The 19249-nt window shown below is 40.2% G+C and overlaps 1 long non-coding RNA gene across 1 annotated transcript; it reads left to right on the top strand.

Annotated features, from left to right (window-relative positions):
* The first annotated feature begins 4012 nt into the window (after positions 1-4012).
* On the top strand, positions 4013-10963 carry LOC120993522. Its single transcript, XR_005777295.1, has 3 exons — positions 4013-4414; positions 5371-5377; positions 10667-10963. It is a non-coding gene; the product is annotated as an uncharacterized LOC120993522 (long non-coding RNA).
* Positions 10964-19249: the final 8286 nt, after the last annotated feature.

Below are 19249 nucleotides of genomic sequence, written 5' to 3' on the forward strand. Positions count from 1 at the left end.
AAAAAAAAAGTTGAAAAAATAAAGTTTTCCCCAAAAAAAGAAAAAAAAAATTGGTAAAAAATAGGGGGGAAAAAAAGTATACATATTAGGTATTGCCGCGTCCGTATTGACCAGATCTATAAACATATCACATGTCCTAACCCCTCAGATGAACACTGTAAAAAATAAAAAATAAAAACTGTGCTAAATAAGCAATTTTTTTGTCACCTTACATCACAAAAAGTACAACAGCAAGTGATCAAAAAGGCGTTTGCCCACCAAAATAGTACCAATCTAACCGTCACCTCATCCCGAAAAAAATGAGCCCCTACCTGAGACAATCGCCCAAAAATTATAAAAAACTATGGCTCAGAATATGGAGACACTAAAACATAATATTTTCTTTGGTTTAAAAAAGCTGTTATTGTGTAAAACTTACATAAATAAAAAAAAGTATACATATTTGGTATCGCCGCGTTCGTATCGACCGGCTCTATAAAAATATCACATGACCTAACCCCTCAGATGAACACCGTAAAAAATAAAAAATAAAAACTGTGCTAAATAAACCATTTTTTGTCACCTTACATCCCAAAAAGTGTAATAGCAAGCGATCAAAAAGTCATATGCACTCCAAAATAGTGCCAATCAAACCGTCATCTCATCCCGCAAAAAATGAGACCCTACCTAAGATAATCGCCCAAAAACTGAAAAAACTATGGCTCTCAGAATATGGAGACACTAAAACATGATTTTTTTTTTGTTTCAAAAATGAAATCATTGTGTAAAATTTACATATATACATATTAGGTATCTCCGCATCAGTATCGACCGGCTCTATAAAAATATCTCATGACCTAACCCCTTAGATGAACAGCGTAAAAAATTTTAAATGAAAACTGTGCTAAATAAACCATTTTTTGTCACCTTACATCACAAAAAGTGTAATAGCAAGCGATCAAAAAGTCACACGCACCCCAAAATAGTGCCAATAAAACCGTCATCTCATCCCGCAAAAATCATACCCTACCCAAGGTAATCACCAAAAAACTGAAAAAAATATGGCTCTCAGACTATGGAAACACTAAAACATGATTTTTTTTGTTTCAAAAAAGAAATCATTGTGTAAAACTTACATAAATAAAGTATACATATTAGGTATCGCCGCATCCGTGACAACCTGGTTTATAAAAATATCACATGATCTAACCTGTCAGATGAATGTTGTAAATAACAAAAAATAAAAACGGTGCCAAGACAGCTATTTCTTGTTATCTTGCCTCACAAAAAGTGTAATATAGAGCAACCAAAAATCATATGTACCCTAAACTAGTAGCAACAATACTGCCACCCTATCCCGTAGTTTCTAAAATGGGGCCTTTTTTTGGAGTTTCTACTCTAGGGGTGCATCAGGGGGGCTTCAAATGGGACATGGTGTGAAAAAAAACAGTCCAGCAAAATCTGCCTTCTAAAAACCATACGGCATTCCTTTCCTTCTGCGCCCTGCTGTGTGCCTGTACAGTAGTTTACGACCACATATGGGGTGTTTCTGTAAACTACAGAATCAGGGCCATAAATCTTGAGTTTGGTTTGGCTGTTAACCCTTGGTTTGTAACTGGAAAAAATTATTAAAATGGAAAATCTGCCAAAAAAGTGAAATCTTTAAATTGTATCTCTATTTTCCATAAATTCTTGTGGAACACCTAAAGTGTTAACGACGTTTGAAAAATCAGTTTTAAATACGTTGAGGGGTGTAGTTTCGTAGATGGGGTCACTTTTATGGAGTTTCTACTCTAGTGTTGCATCAGTGGGGCTTCAAATGGGACATGGTGTGAAAGTGAAAAAAAACAGTCCAGCAAAATCTGCCTTCCAAAAACCGTATGGCATTCCTTTCCTTCTGCGCCCTGCCGTGTGCCCGTACAGTAGTTTACGACCACATATGGGGTGTTTCTGTAAACTACAGAATCAGGGCCATAAATGTTGTTTGGTTTGGCTGTTAACCCTTGCTTTGTAACTGGAAAAAACTATTAAAATGGAAAATCTGCCAAAAAAGTGAAATTTTGAAATTGTATCTCTATTTTCCATTAATTCTTGTGGAGCACCTAAAGGGTTAACAACATTTGTAAAATCAGTTTTGAATACCTTGAGGGGTGTAGTTTATAGAATGGGGTCATTTTTGGGTGGTTTCTATTATGTAAGCCTCGCAAAGTGACTTCAGACCTGAACTGGTCCCTAAAAATTGGGTTTTTGAAAATGTCTGAAAAATTTCAAGATTTTCTTCTAAACTTCTAAGCCTTGTAACATCCCCAAAAAATAAAATATCATTCCCAAAATAAAGTAAAGTAAAGTAATAACTATTTTTGGAGGTATTACTATGTATTATAGAAGTAGAGAAATTGAAACTTGGAAATTTGCTAATTTTTCAAAATCTTTTGTAAAGTTGGTATTTTTTTATGCAAAAAAATTAACTTTTTTGACCCAATTTTAGCAGTGTCATGAAGTACAATATGTGACGAAAAAACAATCTCAGAACGGCCTGGGTAAGTAAAACCGTTTTAAAGTTATCAGCACTTAAAGTGACACTGGTCAGATTTGCAAAAAATGGCCAAGTCCTTAAGGTGAAATAGGGCTTAAGGGGTAAAGTCCTGGAAACAGCCCACCACTTTCTTCAGATATAAAATGTATCAGTTGATATACATAACCTAATGAATAAAGCCAGGTCACTGCTTTCTAACCTGAAATTTTACATCTGTTTGTTTGCTTAATATTTATTTAGCACAGGCTTGCTAACCTTGTAATTAATAGATATTTTCATTAATTTTATAACTTAGACTAAATACACGGCAAATGCTTGAATATTGAGTTAACACTGCTATTCAACTGTTTACTAGAAAAAAATTCAATTTCACAGAACATGCTAAGAGATTGATAATAATGTAGAGCAATTGTGATGACAAGCACATAATACCTGTAATTACTGTAAATTGAAAAGGCTGCTATAGGCAATTATGCCATTTCAATGAATGAGAAAAAATAAATTTGCAATTAGTGGCTTTAATTGTTAATTCTTTGGAATATATCAAAATATGTTTTATGAATAATTAAAATTATGGGAAGATGTTACAATTTTAAAACATGAGTAATTACAAAAAGCAGTGATCTATCTATAATGGCTAGGTCACAAATGGAAGTAATACTAATGCTGTCTGCATTGGCTGACAGTTATACTTTTCGCCCCCACCTCCCTCCATTTACATAAACACACATTCCTGTGGGTGGTCTCAGTAGGGAAAAACGAATAAGACATTTCTGATGGTGGCATACACAACAATTGTAGCAACAACAAATGGACTAAACATCCACATGTTATACAATGTTCTTCTGCTGCTAAGCCACACTTTATGAACATGAGGCTCTTAGAATACATTAATCAAATCTATACATTTAATCAAAAGTTCTCTGTCGCTCTGGTCCTCCACAACTGCCTCTACTGTGTCCATGTCCCGATCACCGTAGTATTAACATCAGGTGCTTTATGGGTATGGTCACATGATCCACTGCAGCCAATGACTGGCTTCAGTGGTGATGTGCTGCCTTGGATTTCAACACTGCTTGGACCGAAACATGGACACGGTGGAGGCAGGGTGGAGGTGCCCTTTCTTCTTAAAAGCTTTCTCTGGTCACAACTATCCCTGACCTCTTAGTGAAGCCCCACTGTATCCAGAGGCCTAGAGGCTGAAACTGGAGGGGATATTGAGGGAATTAACACCTATGTCATTTACTACATTTCTATGAAACTGTCTATTGCATTGTAAATCACCACACAGTACTGACACTCCATTCTCCTCACAAGGTCAAACAAGATCACATCCCATGTCTAGTCCCTTAAAATCATATCACTTAAAAAGCGATGAAAATAACTTCTTCCTTCTGGGTTTCGCGTCTTCCTTCTGTGATTCTTGTCCCCACTTATCCCTTGGTTAAACTTGATGGACTTATGTCTTTTTTAAACCTTTTAAACTTTTTATTGTGATTCTTTTAAAAATTCCATGAGCTGATCAGAGCGCTTTACGGTCTACGCGTTTCGACAAACTGTCTTATTCATGACCATACTGTGCAGCAAAATTTACTGATTTAAAAAACCCTTCACCCACCTCAGACACTCCTTCGCTTCCATGGGTGAACAATTTTCAAATTGGAATTCAGGGTGTGTCTGGTGACATCATAAAATACAAAACTACTTGAAAAGAAAAAAAGCTTCTACAAAGGTAAAAATGAATCAACAATCACATATAGTCATATAAAATATAAATCAATATTCAAAGATGAGATCATGTCTATTATTCATGCCATTTGGAATCCTGGTATGTAATAAGAAGATCCAAAAAGACTCCCTGTTAAAAAGCAGTCTGTTTAGATTTCCTCCTCGCAATGGGTTTTTAACTCCTTAAAGAGGACCTTTCACCGATTCTTACCCTATGAACTAAGTATACAGACATGTGGAGCGGCGCCCGGGGATCTCACTGCACTTACTATTATCCCCGGGCGCTGCTCCGTTCTCCTGCTATGTCCTCCGGTATCTCCGTTCCCTAAGTTATGGTAGGCGGAGTCTGCCCTAGCGTTGGCCAATCACATTGCAGAGCTCACAGCCTGGGAGAAAATAACCTCCCAGGCTGTGAGCTCTGCGCTGCGATTGGCCAGCGCTAGGGCAGACTCCGCCTACCATAACTTAGGGACTGGTATCTCCGCCTACTATAACTTAGTGAGCGGAGATACCGGAGGGTATAGCGGCAGAACGGAGCGGCGCCCGGGGATAATAGTAAGTGCAGTGAGATCCCCGGGTGCCGCTCCACATATCTGTATAGTTAGTTCATAGGGTTAGAATCGGTGAAAGGTCCTCTTTAAGGACTGGGCTTATTTTATTTGCAAATTTGACCAGTGTCACTTTATGTGGTGATAACTTTAAAATGCTTTGACTTATCCAGGCCATTCTGAGACAGTTTTTTTCATCACATATTGTACTTCATGACACTGTTAAAATGGAGTAAAAAAAAATCATTTTTATTAGAGATGGGACGGGGGATTAGTCGAATCCACGAATCCCTCGACTCTTGCTGGATTTGTGGGATTCGTGGACTTGAATCCAGACGTAATTTACAGGATACGAATCCGACGAATCCCGGTGGGGCCCAGACTGGTGGTGGCGGAGGCAGGGCACAGGGGAGGGAGAGGCGTTTCCTTTCCCTGTTCCTTTGATAGGCTGCCGGAACAAGGCCCGCAGCCTATCAGAGGCCGGTGCAGGCGGCGCAATGACGTCATCGCGCCTCCTGAGCCGTACAGCGCGGGACACAGGCCAGAAGAGGCCTGCATCGCAGTGGAGGTAAGTAAAAGTTTTTTTGTTTTTTTTAATCTGTTACTGGCACATTGGCGAGGGGGAGAGGTGAGAGGCACTATGATACTACTGGCACATTGGGGGGGGGCACTATGATACTGGCACAGTATGGGGGGAGATGGCACTATGACACTACTGGCACATTGGGGGGGAGGCACTATGATACTGGCACATTATGGGGGAGATGGCACTGATACTACTGGCACATTGGGGGGGAGGCACTATGACACTGGCACATTATGGGGGGAGATGGCACTATGATACTGGCACATTATGGGGGGAGATGGCCCTATGATACTGCCACATTATGGGGGGAGATGGCACTATAAAACTGGCACATTATGGGGGGAGATGGCACTATGATACTGGCACATTATGGGAGGAGGTGGCACTATAATATTGGCACATTATGGGGGGAGATGGCACTATGATACTGGCACATTTCGTAGGTTTCGAGATTCGAAAGATTCAATATATTCGAGAACCTTTTCGGATTTGGATTTGAAAAAAAATTGGATTCGTCCCACCTCTAATTTTTATTTATAAAAAAAAAATACCAAATTTGCCAAAAATATGGAAAAATTACCAAATTTCCAAGTTTCAATTTCTCTACTTCTATAATACATAGAAATACCTACAAAAATTGTTATTACTTTACATTCCCCATATGTCTACTTCATGTTTGGATCATTTTGGGAATGACATTTTATTTTTTGGGGATGTTACAAGACTTAGAAGTTTAGAAGCAAATATTGAATTTTTTCTGAAATTTTCAAAAACCCATTTTTCAAGGACCAGTTCAGGTCTGAAGTCACTTTGTGAGGCTTACATAATAGAAACCACCAAAAAATGACCCCATTCTAGAAACTACACCCCCTCAACGTTTTCAAAACTGATTTGACAAACTTTGTTAACCCTTTAGGTGTTCCACAAGAGTTAATGTAAAATAGAGATACAATTTAAAAATTTCACTTTTTTGGCAGATTTTCCATTTTAATAATTTTTTTCTAGTTACAAAGCAAGGGTTAACAGCCAAACAAAACTCAATATTTATGGCTCTGATTCTTTCGTTTACAGAAACACCCCATATGTGGTCGTAAACCACTGTACAGGCACACGGCAGGGCGCAGAAGGAAAGGAATGCCATACGGTTTTTGGAAGGCAGATTTTGCTGGACTGGTTTTTTGTCACCATGTCCCATTTGAAGCCCTCCTGATGCACCCCTAGAGTAGAAACTCCAAAAAAGTGACCCCATTTTAGAAACTACGGGATAGGGTGGCAGTTTTGTTGGTACTATTTTAGGGTACATGTGAATTTTTGGTTGCTCTATATTACACTTTTTGTGAGGCAAGGTAACAAGAAATAGCTGTTTTGGCACAATTATTTTTTTTTGTTATTTACAACATTCATCTGACAGGTTAGATCATGTGGTATTTTTATAGACCAGGTTGTCACGAACGCGGCGATACCTAATATGTATACTTTTTTATTTATTTATGCAAGTTTTTACACAATGATTTCTTTTTTTAAACAAAAAAAAATAATGTTTTAGTGTTTCCATAGTCTGAGAGCCATAGTTTTTTCAGTTTTGGGGCAATTATCTTGGGTAGGGTATGTTTTTTGCGGGATGAGATGACGATTTGATTGGTACTATTTTGGGGTGGGTATGACTTTTTGGTCGCTTGCTATTACACTTTTTGTGATGTAAGGTGACAAAAAAATGGCTTTTTTTACACCGTTTTTATTTAGTTTTTTTTACGGTATTCACCTGAGGGGTTAGGTCATGTGATATTTTATAGAGCAGGTTATTACGGACGCGGCAATGCCTAATATGTATACTTTTTTTTATTTATGTAAGTTTTACACAATAATATCATTTTTAAAACAAAAAAAAATCATGTTTTAGTTTCTCCATATTCTGAGAGCCATAGTTTTTTCAGTTTTTGGGAGATTTTCTTAGGTAGGGTCTCATTTTTTGCGGGATGAGATGACGGTTTGATTGGCACTATTTTGGGGTGCATATTACTTTTTGATCACTTGCTATTACACTTTTTGTGATTTAATTTGACAAAAAATTGCTTTTTTGACACTTTTTTTTTTTACGGTATTCACCTGAAGGGTTAGGTCCAGGGGCGTAGCTATAGGGGGTGCAGAGGTAACAGTCGCTACCAGGCCCAGGAGACTGAGGGGGCCCGAAGACCCTTGTGCCACATAAGAAGACACCATTAGGTATTAGGCCTCATGCACACGACCGCATTTTTTTGCGGTCCGCAAAACGGGGTTCTGTTTTTCCGTGATTCGTGACCGTTTTTTCGTCCGTGGGTCTTCCTTGATTTTTGGAGGATCCACGGACATGAAAAAAAAGTCGTTTTGGTGTCCGCCTGGCCGTGCGGAGCCAAACGGATCCGTCCTGAATTACAATGCAAGTCAATGGGGACGGATCCATTTGACGTTGACACAATATGGTGCAATTTCAAACGGATCCGTCCCCCATTGACTTTCAATGTAAAGTCAGGAGTTAATATACCATAGGATCAGAGTTTTCTCCAATCCGATGGTATATTTTAACTTGAAGCGTCCCCATCACCATGGGAACGCCTCTATTTTAGAATATACTGTCGGATTTGAGTTACATCGTGAAACTCAAATCCGACAGTATATTCTAACACAGAGTCATTCCCGTGGTGATGGGGACGCTTCAGGTTAGAATATACTAAAAGAACTGTGTACATGACTGCCCCCTGCTGCCTGGCAGGTGCTGCCAGGCAGCAGGGGGCAGCCCCCCCCCCCCCCCCTGTAGTTAACACATTGGTGGCCAGTGTGGCCGGCCCCCCCTCCCTCCCCTGTAGTTAACTCATTGGTGGCCAGTGGGTAAGTGACAGGTCCGGCCGGGAGCTCCTCCTACTGGTAAGTGACAGGTCATGTCACTTACCAGTAGGAGGAGCTCCCGGCCGGACCTGTCACTTACCAGTAGGAGGAGCTCCCGACCGGACGCAGACCATCGCAGCTCGCAGGTAAGTATAATGGTTCTACAAATTGCTAAGTAACCATGGCAACCGGGACTGCAGTAGCGTCCTGGTTGCCATGGTTACCGATCGGAGCCCCAGCGATTAAACTGGGACTCCGATCGGTACACTCCGCTGCCACCAATGATAGGGGGGAGATTTTAATTAGGAGGGGGGGGAGGGGAGAAGGCCCACTGGCCACCAACGAGTTAACTACAGGGGAGGGAGGGGGGGCCCACTGGCCACCAACGAGTTAACTACAGGGGAGGGAGGGGGGCCGGCCGCACTGGCCACCAATGAGTTAACTACAGGGGGGGGGGGGGGGGGGCCGGCCACACTGGCCACCAATGTGTTAACTACAGGGGGGGGCTGCCACCTGCTGCCTGGCAGCACCTTCCAGGCAGCAGGGGGCAGTCATGTATACAGTTCTTTTAGTATATTCTAACCTGAAGCGTCCCCATCACCATGGGAACGCCTCTGTGTTAGAATATACTGTCGGTTCTGAGTTTTCACGAAGTGAAAACTCAGCTTTGAAAAAGCTTTTATGCAGACGGATCTTCGGATCCGTCTGTATAAAAACTAACCTACGGCCACGGATCACGGACACGGATGCCAATCTTGTGTGCATCCGTGTTCTTTCACGGACCCATTGACTTGAATGGGTCCGTGAACCGTTGGCCGTGAAAAAAATAGGACAGGTCATATTTTTTTCACGGCCAGGAAACACGGATCACGGATGCGGCTGCAAAACGGTGCATTTTCCGATTTTTCCACGGACCCATTGAAAGTCAATGCGTCCGCGAAAAAAAAACTGAAAATGGCACAACGACCACGGGTGCACACAACGGTCGTGTGCATGAGGCCTTATAGAAAGTGCATGCTGGTCAAGTTATAGCTCTGGCTGGAGGGAAGGGGTTAGGTCAAGAATTTGGCATGGAAGGGTTGGGGTCTACTGTCTCAATTTTTTGCCGCAGGCAGCATGAAGGCTATGTGCTTCCCTAACCACAAAACACTGAGGGAAGGGGGGGCCCAAGCTGAACTCTTGGACCAGGGCCCATGAGCCTTTAGCTACGCCCCTGGTTAGGTCATGTGATATTTTTATAGAGCAGGTTATTAGGGATGCGGCAATACCTAATATGTATACTTTTTTTTATTTATGTAAGTTTTACACAATGATATCATTTTTGAAACAAAAAAAAAACATTTTTTAGTGTCTCCATATTCTGAGAGCCATAGTTTTTAAAGTTTTTGGGCGATTATCTAAGGTAGGGTCTCATTTTTTGCGGGATGAGATGACTGTTTGATTGGCACTATTTTGGGGTGCATATGACTTTTTGATCGCTTGTTATTACACTTTTTGTGATGTAAGTTGACAAAAAAAGTTTTTATTTAGCACAGTTTTTTTTACAGTGTTTATCTGAGGGGTTAGGTCATGTGATATGCTTATAGAGCCAGTCGATACGGACGCAGAGATACCTAATATGTCGACCCCCTGACGAAGGCACGCCGAAACGCGTGTTGGGGTAGCGCCATCCTGGTTCTTGCGTCCACACTTGGTTCACCTGGGGTAAGCTTTTGATCACAGTCTTCCTCCCATGGCTTTGTGTTGCCGATGTTGAGATTCCTCACTCGGCTTCTATTTACTGCTCTGCTGACTTCATTTTATTACTTTTGTACTTTGGTCAGCATACTATGCACTATAGCCACGGCTGGTTTTCTTATTGATCCATACTTACCTTATATTCATATATATACTTTGCCATACTGGATTCATGAGTTGGTCATTGCACTTTAATTATTTATTCTCCTCATGATCCTCAATACTATCTCTACATGTACAGTGTGACCAGTGTGTCCATCCAGGGTGGCGCTTGTTTTCTCCTCCTCTGTTCCCCCTACCCTGTCCTTGGCATCAATTATATGTGTGTTTTTAATCATGTTCTTGATTCAATAAAATATTTATTTGTTATTCCTGGTACTTTGAGCTTCTTCCATGCCATCGGGTCCCCCCTACAGCCCCAAGGGGACCCTATGGCATCGCCGCCCGCTGCAAACTGTAAAAGCCGCAAACTGCAGGTCTGAATTGACCTGCGGTTTGCGGCGATCGCCGACACGGGGGGGTCACGGGACCCCCCGCGCATTGACCCAAGATGCCTGCTCAATGATTTGAGCAGGCACCTTGTTCAGATTACCGCCTGCTGGGCGGCGGTGATCGGAAATACACATGACGTACCGGTACGTCATGTCTCCTTAAGAACCGGGACAACACCGGGAAAAGTGTCCGGAAGAGGTTAACCCTTTCAATACCAACAACTTCAAGATCTGCTGTGTTACCCCCATGTACATCTCTGAAATGTCAAGACAACATGGAAATATTCACTACCTTCAAGTTTTAAATGTCTGAAAGGTGTTTCCTTATTCTAGTTTTCAAACTATTTGAACACTACAGCTGCTGCAGGTGGCTAAATAAATCACATTGCTTGTGTTACAGTTTATATATGATTTAATTTTAAATTATTCTCCTGTAGCACTAGATTTAAAACTCTTGCTATTTTAATAAATTGGCAGGTTATACATACATTATGTCCACATCTGTAGCAGTCAGTAACGTTCAACCAGGTGTTATTTGCAGACCCCGTTTTCTCCAAAAATAAACTCGGAGACAGTGCTGTCTCTTTTGCTTGGAGCTCTGCTCCATTTAGGAGCAGGAGAACGGAAAGGACGGAGAATGCACATAACTGAGCCAAACTGAGCCCTTAGGACCCCATAGACTATAATGGAGTCTGTTATGTTTCTGCTTAGAAGATGATTTTGAAGCGGAGACAAAAGTCCTGCATGCACAAATTTTGTCTCCGCTCCAAAATCATCTTCTGAGCTGAAACATAACGGACACCATTATAGTCTATGGGGTCCTTAGGCTCCATTCAGCTCAGTTATGTGCCTTCTCCGTTGTTTCAGTTCTCCTGCTTCTAAACGGAGCAGGAGAACGGAAAGGCTGAATGGTGATGTGAATGAAGCCTTACCAGTTAATTCCAAAACATGTTTTGTGTCTCGCAGGTAGCTTGGGATACGCTGTACAAGGGATTGCAAAAAGTGATCTACCCATGCTCCCAAACGTTCTCCCGAACTCCCTATGCCAGACACTAGAGGTCGGAGGGAAGAGGAAAGTCTTTTTATGTACCTTGGGGAGTGAATGAAAAATTAGAATTACTGGTTTATTCACAAACAAAGAATCATCTAGGTGTTTGGATAATGCTGAGACAAATTCTGCAGTGGGATCCGCCCTCAATTGTCTATATGTGGATGTATCCCCTAGCAACTCCTCATTGAATTTTAAATATAAACCTGCATCCATCACCACTATACTACCACCTTTATCAGATTTTTTAATAACCAAGTTACTGTTGTACCGTAAATTATTAAGTGCTTTCCTCTCTTGTCTGGTGAGATTATCTCCCCGTGCCCTATTTCTTTTTTGCTTTTTCACTTTCTGGTCTAATACCATGAGATCTCTCTCCACTAGCTCTTGAAATTTATATAAAGCAGGCACCCTAGAACTCACAGGGTAAAAATTTGGGGACCCTAATGCCCTTCCTCCCAGTCATTATCACAAGTAGTGATGAGCGGGAGGTGCCATATTCGGTTTCGCGATATTTCGCGAATATTCGCATGAATATTCGTGTTATATTCGTCGAAATCGAATATTCGCAATTATTCCAATTATCGCGAAATTATTTTTTCGCATATTGCGAAAATTTATCTTGATAGTATAAGGCAACGTTCCTATGCTAATGACTATGGCTAGGCTAATATGTGTATTTTACGAAATTTCGTAATATTGCTCTAACTTCGTCTCTTAGAATATTACGAATATTCTAAAAGACGAAGTTAGAGCAATATTAAGAACATTTGCAAAAGTCGAAATTGCGATGCGAGTAATATAACACGAAATAGTCGCATGAAGATTTAAACTTAGCACTGCTATATTCCATATTCTAGCCTAATATGGAATATAGCTGTGTTAAGTTAGCACTGCTATATTCCATATTAGGCTAGAATATGGAATATAGCTGTGCTAAGTTGAAATCTTCATGCGACTATTTCGTGTTATATTACTCGCATCGCAATTTCGACTTTTGCAAATGTTCTTAATATTGCTCTAACTTCGTCTTTTAGAATATTCGTAATATTCTAAAAGATGAAGTTAGAGCAATATTACGAAATTTCGTAAAATACACATAGATTGTATTTAAGCTAATATACTGCTATAGTAATAATTTTTAATAGTGTACATATTTTACAAAACTTAAGTTCTGAAGAGGCAAAAAAAATTACAGGAAAAAAAAGGGATTATAGCACTATATTAGCTAAATTACAATCTATATGTGTATTTTACGAAATTTCGTAATATTGCTCTAACTTCGTCTTTTAGAATATTCGTAATATTCTAAGAGACGAAGTTAGAGCAATATTACGAAATTTCTAAAAGACGAAGTTAGAGCAATATTAAGAACATTTGAAAAAGTCTAAATTGCGATGCGACTAATATAACACGAAATATTCGCATGAAGATTTCAACTTAGCACAGCTATACTCCATATTCTAGCCTAATATGGAATATAGCAGTGCTAACTTAGCACAGCTATATTCCATATTAGGCTAGAATATGGAGTATAGCAGTGCTAAGTTGAAATCTTCATGCGAATATTTCGTGTTATATTACTCGCATCGCAATTGCGACTATTGCGAAATTTCGTAAAATACACATATAGATTAGATTGTAATTTAGCTAATATGGAATATAGCAGTAAGTTGAAAACGCCACTGACTGGAGCAGCCAGGAAGCCAGGAATCCAAAGGACAGGTAAGAACAACTTTAGGGAAGTGGGAAAGAAAAAATATAATAAAAAAAAAAAGAAAAAAAACGAATATTCTATTTCGCGAATATATAGAACGATATTCTAAATATTCGCGAAATCTCGAAATTGCGATATTCGAGAAAAAAATTTGCAATTCGAATATTCGCGCTCAACACTAATCACAAGGTATTTACCAATTCTGTACCAAGATGATCATTTACGACAAATACTTGAAACCAGGAATTCAAGTTGTGAGCAAAAGAGCTCCAACTATATCAACAGCACTGTCTCCGAGTTTATTTTCAGAGAAAACGGGGTCTGCAAGTAACACCTGGTTGAACGTTACTGGCTGCTACAGATGTGGACATAATGTATGTATAACCTGCCGATTTATTTAAAAAAAAGCTAAAGTTTTATCTCCAGTGCTACAGGAGAGAAATGTAAAATTAAATCATATATAAACTGTAACACAAGCAATGTGATTTATTTAGCCACCTGCAGCAGCTGTAGTGTTCAATATGCGAGTTACACTTCAAATACCGTAGGTTGAAAACTAGAATAAGGAAACACCTTTCAGACATTTAAAACTTGAAGGTAGTGAATATTTCCATGTTGTCTTGACATTTCAGAGACGTACATGGGGGTAGCACAGAAGATCTTGAAGTTGTTGGTATTGAAAGGATTTAAAAAAAGGGTTAAAAAACACTATACGTGATTGTGATAAATTTTTCCCTTTATAGAAGCTTTTTTTTCTTTTCAAGCAGTTTTGTATTTTATGATGTCACCAGACACACCCTCGATACCAATTTGAAGATTGTTCACACATGGAAGCGTAGGAGTGTCTGAGGTGGATGAAGGGTTTTTTAAATTCATACATTTTGCTACACAGTATGGTCATGAATAAGACAGTTTGTCGAAACACGTAGACCGTAAAGCGCTCTAATCAGCTCATGGAATTTTTAAAAGAATCACAATAAAAAGGCTGGATTTTATCCATAGTGCATGTGCTTGATTTTTTTTGTTTCTGAAGCAAAGTAGAGGGCATTGAAATTAAGTATTGTGATATACATGCAATAAAATTTTAATTTTTATCTTATTTACGTTACATGTTGCTCTCTGGCCTACATGCATTTTTTGAGACACCGTAGAAGTGTTTTTCCTGGCTTGTTTGAATTTTTCTGGCTTGTTTTTGAAGTTCCAATGACCCCAGTGAAAGTTGGATGCAAAGTACTCCAGCTTTCAATTAACATATGGCCGTGGGGTTTTATTAACAGAAAAGCTTCAATGAAAAAAAGCATTGGTGGATATTTATTATGCTAAATGTACAGAATTCTGGCTTAATTTAAAATTAAAAAAATGTTGTACATGCTTTGTACCAAATTTGCACCAAAAATATCATAGATAGTGTATACGAAATTTATTATGCATTTTACTCATTCTTTGAGTCTCTTTCAACAAGAGAGGATGGCTAAAAATGTAGCTCACAAAACATCTGGCTACCCCTTAGTAAATGTAAAATGCCAGGCATAGTGCAAACCATGCAAAAAAATTGTACATATGAATCCTAAATTTGGTGCAATTGCCTACTCTGCCAACAAATCGGGCAAAATCATTCCAGTTTTCTGACGCAGAGCATTTGATACATTACCATCTTAATTTACACTGTCTAACTATTAGATAAGTTAGTAAATCTGCCACACTATGTATGAAACTGGCCTAACAGGAGTAGGTTGCATAGCTTTCATCCAAACTGAATGTAGTTGTTTTTGTCTCCATGCACTTCATTAGGCCCCAGCCTCCCATGCACAGACATCTGCATCCCATGATCTCATTAGTGGGGGGTCAATAGGAGACACCCCTATATACAGCCATGGCTGCCTGTATGACACATTTTCCCTTGGTGAAAATAAACATTCATGAACACATGTACATTTTTATTTTATTGCATATGTTACATAGTATAACTACTATGTGTTTTCCATTTTATACAACAACCGCTCATCTGATTTTTGGATGGTAAACAAGCAGCATGAAGAGTAATATGTGCTGGAGGTAAGCAGAGAAGTCTAAAGTCTTTATCTTTTAGTTTGCATAAGCAGAAAGATGTAATTTCCACTACATACACTCTTAAGTAATTAAATGAAACTTTTTTTTGTGCTGAGTCCTATGTTACTTACAATGCTAACATAAAAAAACAATTCACATACCGGGAAAAGGTAGCTAATTTTAAGTAATTGCCTCCTGTTGAGCTAGCTGAACTACAGATTAGTTTTCCCAGATTCAGTAATTAGAATGCAGTCTATTCCTGCTTACCAAATGAATGTCATTATTGTGTGCTATGTGTCACTGGTGGTGGAAAAGCATGAGTTTTAGGAAATCCCTAATGTGCTTGTGCACAACTTGCAATGTCTGCTCTTCATCAGGTCATTTTGGTCTTCTTCTTAGATAAATACATTAGCAAGTAGAGCATGGTACAAGGAGCCATGTGAATTGCAAATCCAGGCATCAGTAAACTTGAGGCAGAGAAAGATTAAATGCATAAATTTAATTCTCAAATAGCAATTTAGGAAATATAGGCTGGCACGACACATGTAGATAAGGAAAAAGTTAAATGGCAGTCAATGTGTATGTTGGTGTTCATAGTAAACACGAAAGGACATTCCTTAGACTACATATGAAAATTGGGTCACAGCATGCCTTGTAATATTCATTTGTATAAGATGCCTTCGGGGGCGGACTTGCCATAGACACTACAGGAAAATTTCCCAGTGGGCCGATGCCCAGGGGGAAGCCTGAACCCTCCTCATTTTCTATATATTTATAAGCTAGGGGGCCTTATTACTACACGGTACACTGTGGGGGGACATTATTACTTCTGGGGGCACTATAGGGGTTATTATTACTACTGAGGACACTATTTTTTCTGCTGTATTACAGCATTGGTGGCATTTGTGGCACAGTATTGGAGGTAGCAGCAGGGTGACACAGTTGGGGTAGCAGGATGAAGAGATTGTGTTGAGAAAGTGATAAAGATGCCCTCAATCTGGGCTAATTACGTTTGGTCTACTGCTCCAAATTAACGGTAACCCAAGGGTTTTATGTGCACGGAAGAAAATAACTATGAAACACACACTGGGGTCAAAGTACATGCCACATCAAACAATTAACGCAAATGACAGAATTAAAGATAAAATTCAGGAATAGGAAGTAAGTCCTTTTAGGGCATGCATGACCTGGTCATTGACACAAGTGGGTGGGTTCATGGTGCTTTATCAACATCTGGAAGTGAAGCAAAAACTTGATAATGTATTTTAGTCAAATGCTTGTGCAAACTGATCACATAATCTGTCAGACAACCATGTTGCATCTGGAGCCACTGTGGGAAATACAAACCGGATTCCAAAATAGTTGGGACACTAAACAAATTGTGAATAAAAACTGAATGCAATGATGTGGAGATGGCAAATGTCAAATTTTATTTGTAATAGAACGTAGATGACAGATCAAACGTTTAATCCGAGTAAATGTATCATTTTAAAGGAAAAATACGTTGATTCCAATTTTCACGGTGTCAACAAATCCCAAAAAAGTTGGGACAAGTAGCAATAAGAGGCTGGAAAAAGTAAATTTGAGCATAACGAAGAGCTGGAAGACAAATTAACACTAATTAGGTCAATTGGCAACATGATTGGGTATAAAAAGAGCTTCTCAGAGTGGCAGTGTCTCTCAGAAGCCAAGATGGCTAGAGGATCACCAATTCCCACAATGTTGTGCAGAAAGATAGTGGAGCAATATCAGAAAGGTGTTACCCAGCAAAAAATTGCAAAGACTTTGCATCTATCATCATCAACTGTGCATAACATCATCCGAAGATTCAGAGAATCTGGAACAATCTCTGTGCGTAAGGGTCAAGGCCGTAAAACCATACTGGATGCCCGTGATCTCCGGGCCATTAAACCACACTGCACCACAAACAGGAATGCTACTGTAAAGGAAATCACAGAATGGGCTCAGGAATACTTCCAGAAACCATTGTCAGTGAACACAATCCACCGTGCCATCCGCCGTTGCCAGCTGAAACTCTACAGTGCAAAGAAGAAGTCATTTCTAAGCAAGATCCACAAGCTCAGGCGTTTTCACTGGGCCAGGGATCATTTAAAATGGAGTGTGGCAAAAATGGAAGACTGTTCTGATGGTCAGACGAGTCACGATTCGAAGTTCTTTTTGGAAATCTGGGACGCCATGTCATCCGGACCAAAGAGGACAAGGACAACCCAAGTTGTTATCAACGCTCAGTTCAGAAGCCTGCATCTCTGATGGTATGGGGTTGCATGAGTGCGTGTGGCATGGGCAGCTTGCATTTCTGGAAAGGCACCATCAATGCAGAAAAATATATTCAGGTTCTAGAACAACTTATGCTCCCATTCAGACTTCATCTCTTTCAGGGAAGACCCTGCATTTTTCAACAAGATAATGCCAGACCACATTCTGTATCAATCACAACATCATGGCTGCGTAGGAGAAGGATCCGGGTACTGAAATGGCCAGTCTGCAGTCCAGATCTTTCACCTATAGAGAACATTTGGTGCATCATAAAGAGGAAGGTGCAACAAAGAAGGCCCAAGACGATTGAACAGTTAGAGGCCTGTATTAGACAAGAATAGGAGAGCATTCCTATTTCTAAACTTGAGAAACTGGTCTCCTCGGTCCCCAGACGTCTGTTGAGTGTTGTAAGAAGAAGGGGAGATGCCACACAGTGGTGAAAATGGCCTTGTCCCAACTTTTTGGGGATTTGTTGACACCATGAAATTCTGATTCAACATATTTTCCCCTTAAAATGGTACATTTTCTCAGTTTAAACTTTTGTTCCGTTATCTAAGTTCTATTCTGAATAAAATATTAGAAGTTGGCACCTCCACATCATTGCATTCAGTTTTTATTCACGATTTGTATAGTGTCCCAACTTTTTTGGAATCCGGTTTGTACAATCCTGTCCTAGGGCCTGACCCACTAAGGACCTTATAGGGACTAAGGCCTGTCTCACGGTTAGGGGTATGGCTTACTGAAAATGCGGCTACCAGCAGGCACTCTGTTCATGGCATACCAGTCTCTGCCATGGCTTTTTTAATCTTTACCTTTAGTGTCCCGTTCAGTTCCTTTTTTCCCTACTCTACAGCTGCTTTGTGGATGGTACAAAACATGTAAGGCCTGTTCTACACCAAAAACCCTCATTATCTTCTGCATCACTTCACCTGTGAAGTGAACACCTGTGTTACTTTCAATGGTCTCAGGTATCCTATACCTGCATACAACTTTGGCCATAATCTTTTTTTGCTGTGGCCTTAGCTACCGGGTATGCTTCTGGCCATCCTGAAAACAAGTCATCACACATCAATACATACTCATACATGCCCACCTTGGGTAGTTGAAGGTAGTCTGCAAGTGTTGAAACAGATATAAAGGGCAAGACGTGTGTTTCTGGGGTACCTTAACCACCTTGTCTCACGTTGTTCTGGGCAAAAATCATACAGCCTTGAGCATATCTAACTGCTACAGTGCTAAACCCTGGGGCGTACCATGCGCTATGTACTAAATCACACACAGCAGTTTCTGACTGGTGCGTCACTCCATGGGTTGCCTGTGCCATCGTGAATTAGAGGGACCTGGGAAGGCAAAGTTTCCCTTGGAACTGTATTAGGCCTTCCTCATTCGCAGTCCCCCCTTTTTACATCCACTGATTCCTTTCCTCCTTCCCGACTGGTTCTGTAAGGTCTTAACTCTTCCTGTCTCGCTGGAAGTTCTTATTTCAGGGACCTGAGCTGTGTCCACTAAGGCAGGGGTCTGCCTAGGCAATTTGACAGCCATTGTTGCTGCCTGATCTGCCTTGGCTTTTCCCTTTGCCTCCTCTGAGTCTGTTTTTGCATCTGCATATCTGCAAGCCATCTCCAGAGAGCCCTTAGCTCTGCTTCTTGGGCAGACATGTGTGGTGATAAGGAGTTTGGTTTTTAGTGTTA

This window comes from Bufo bufo, chromosome 3 (genome assembly GCF_905171765.1).
Source record: "Bufo bufo chromosome 3, aBufBuf1.1, whole genome shotgun sequence".
NCBI classification, from domain to species: domain Eukaryota; kingdom Metazoa; phylum Chordata; class Amphibia; order Anura; family Bufonidae; genus Bufo; species Bufo bufo.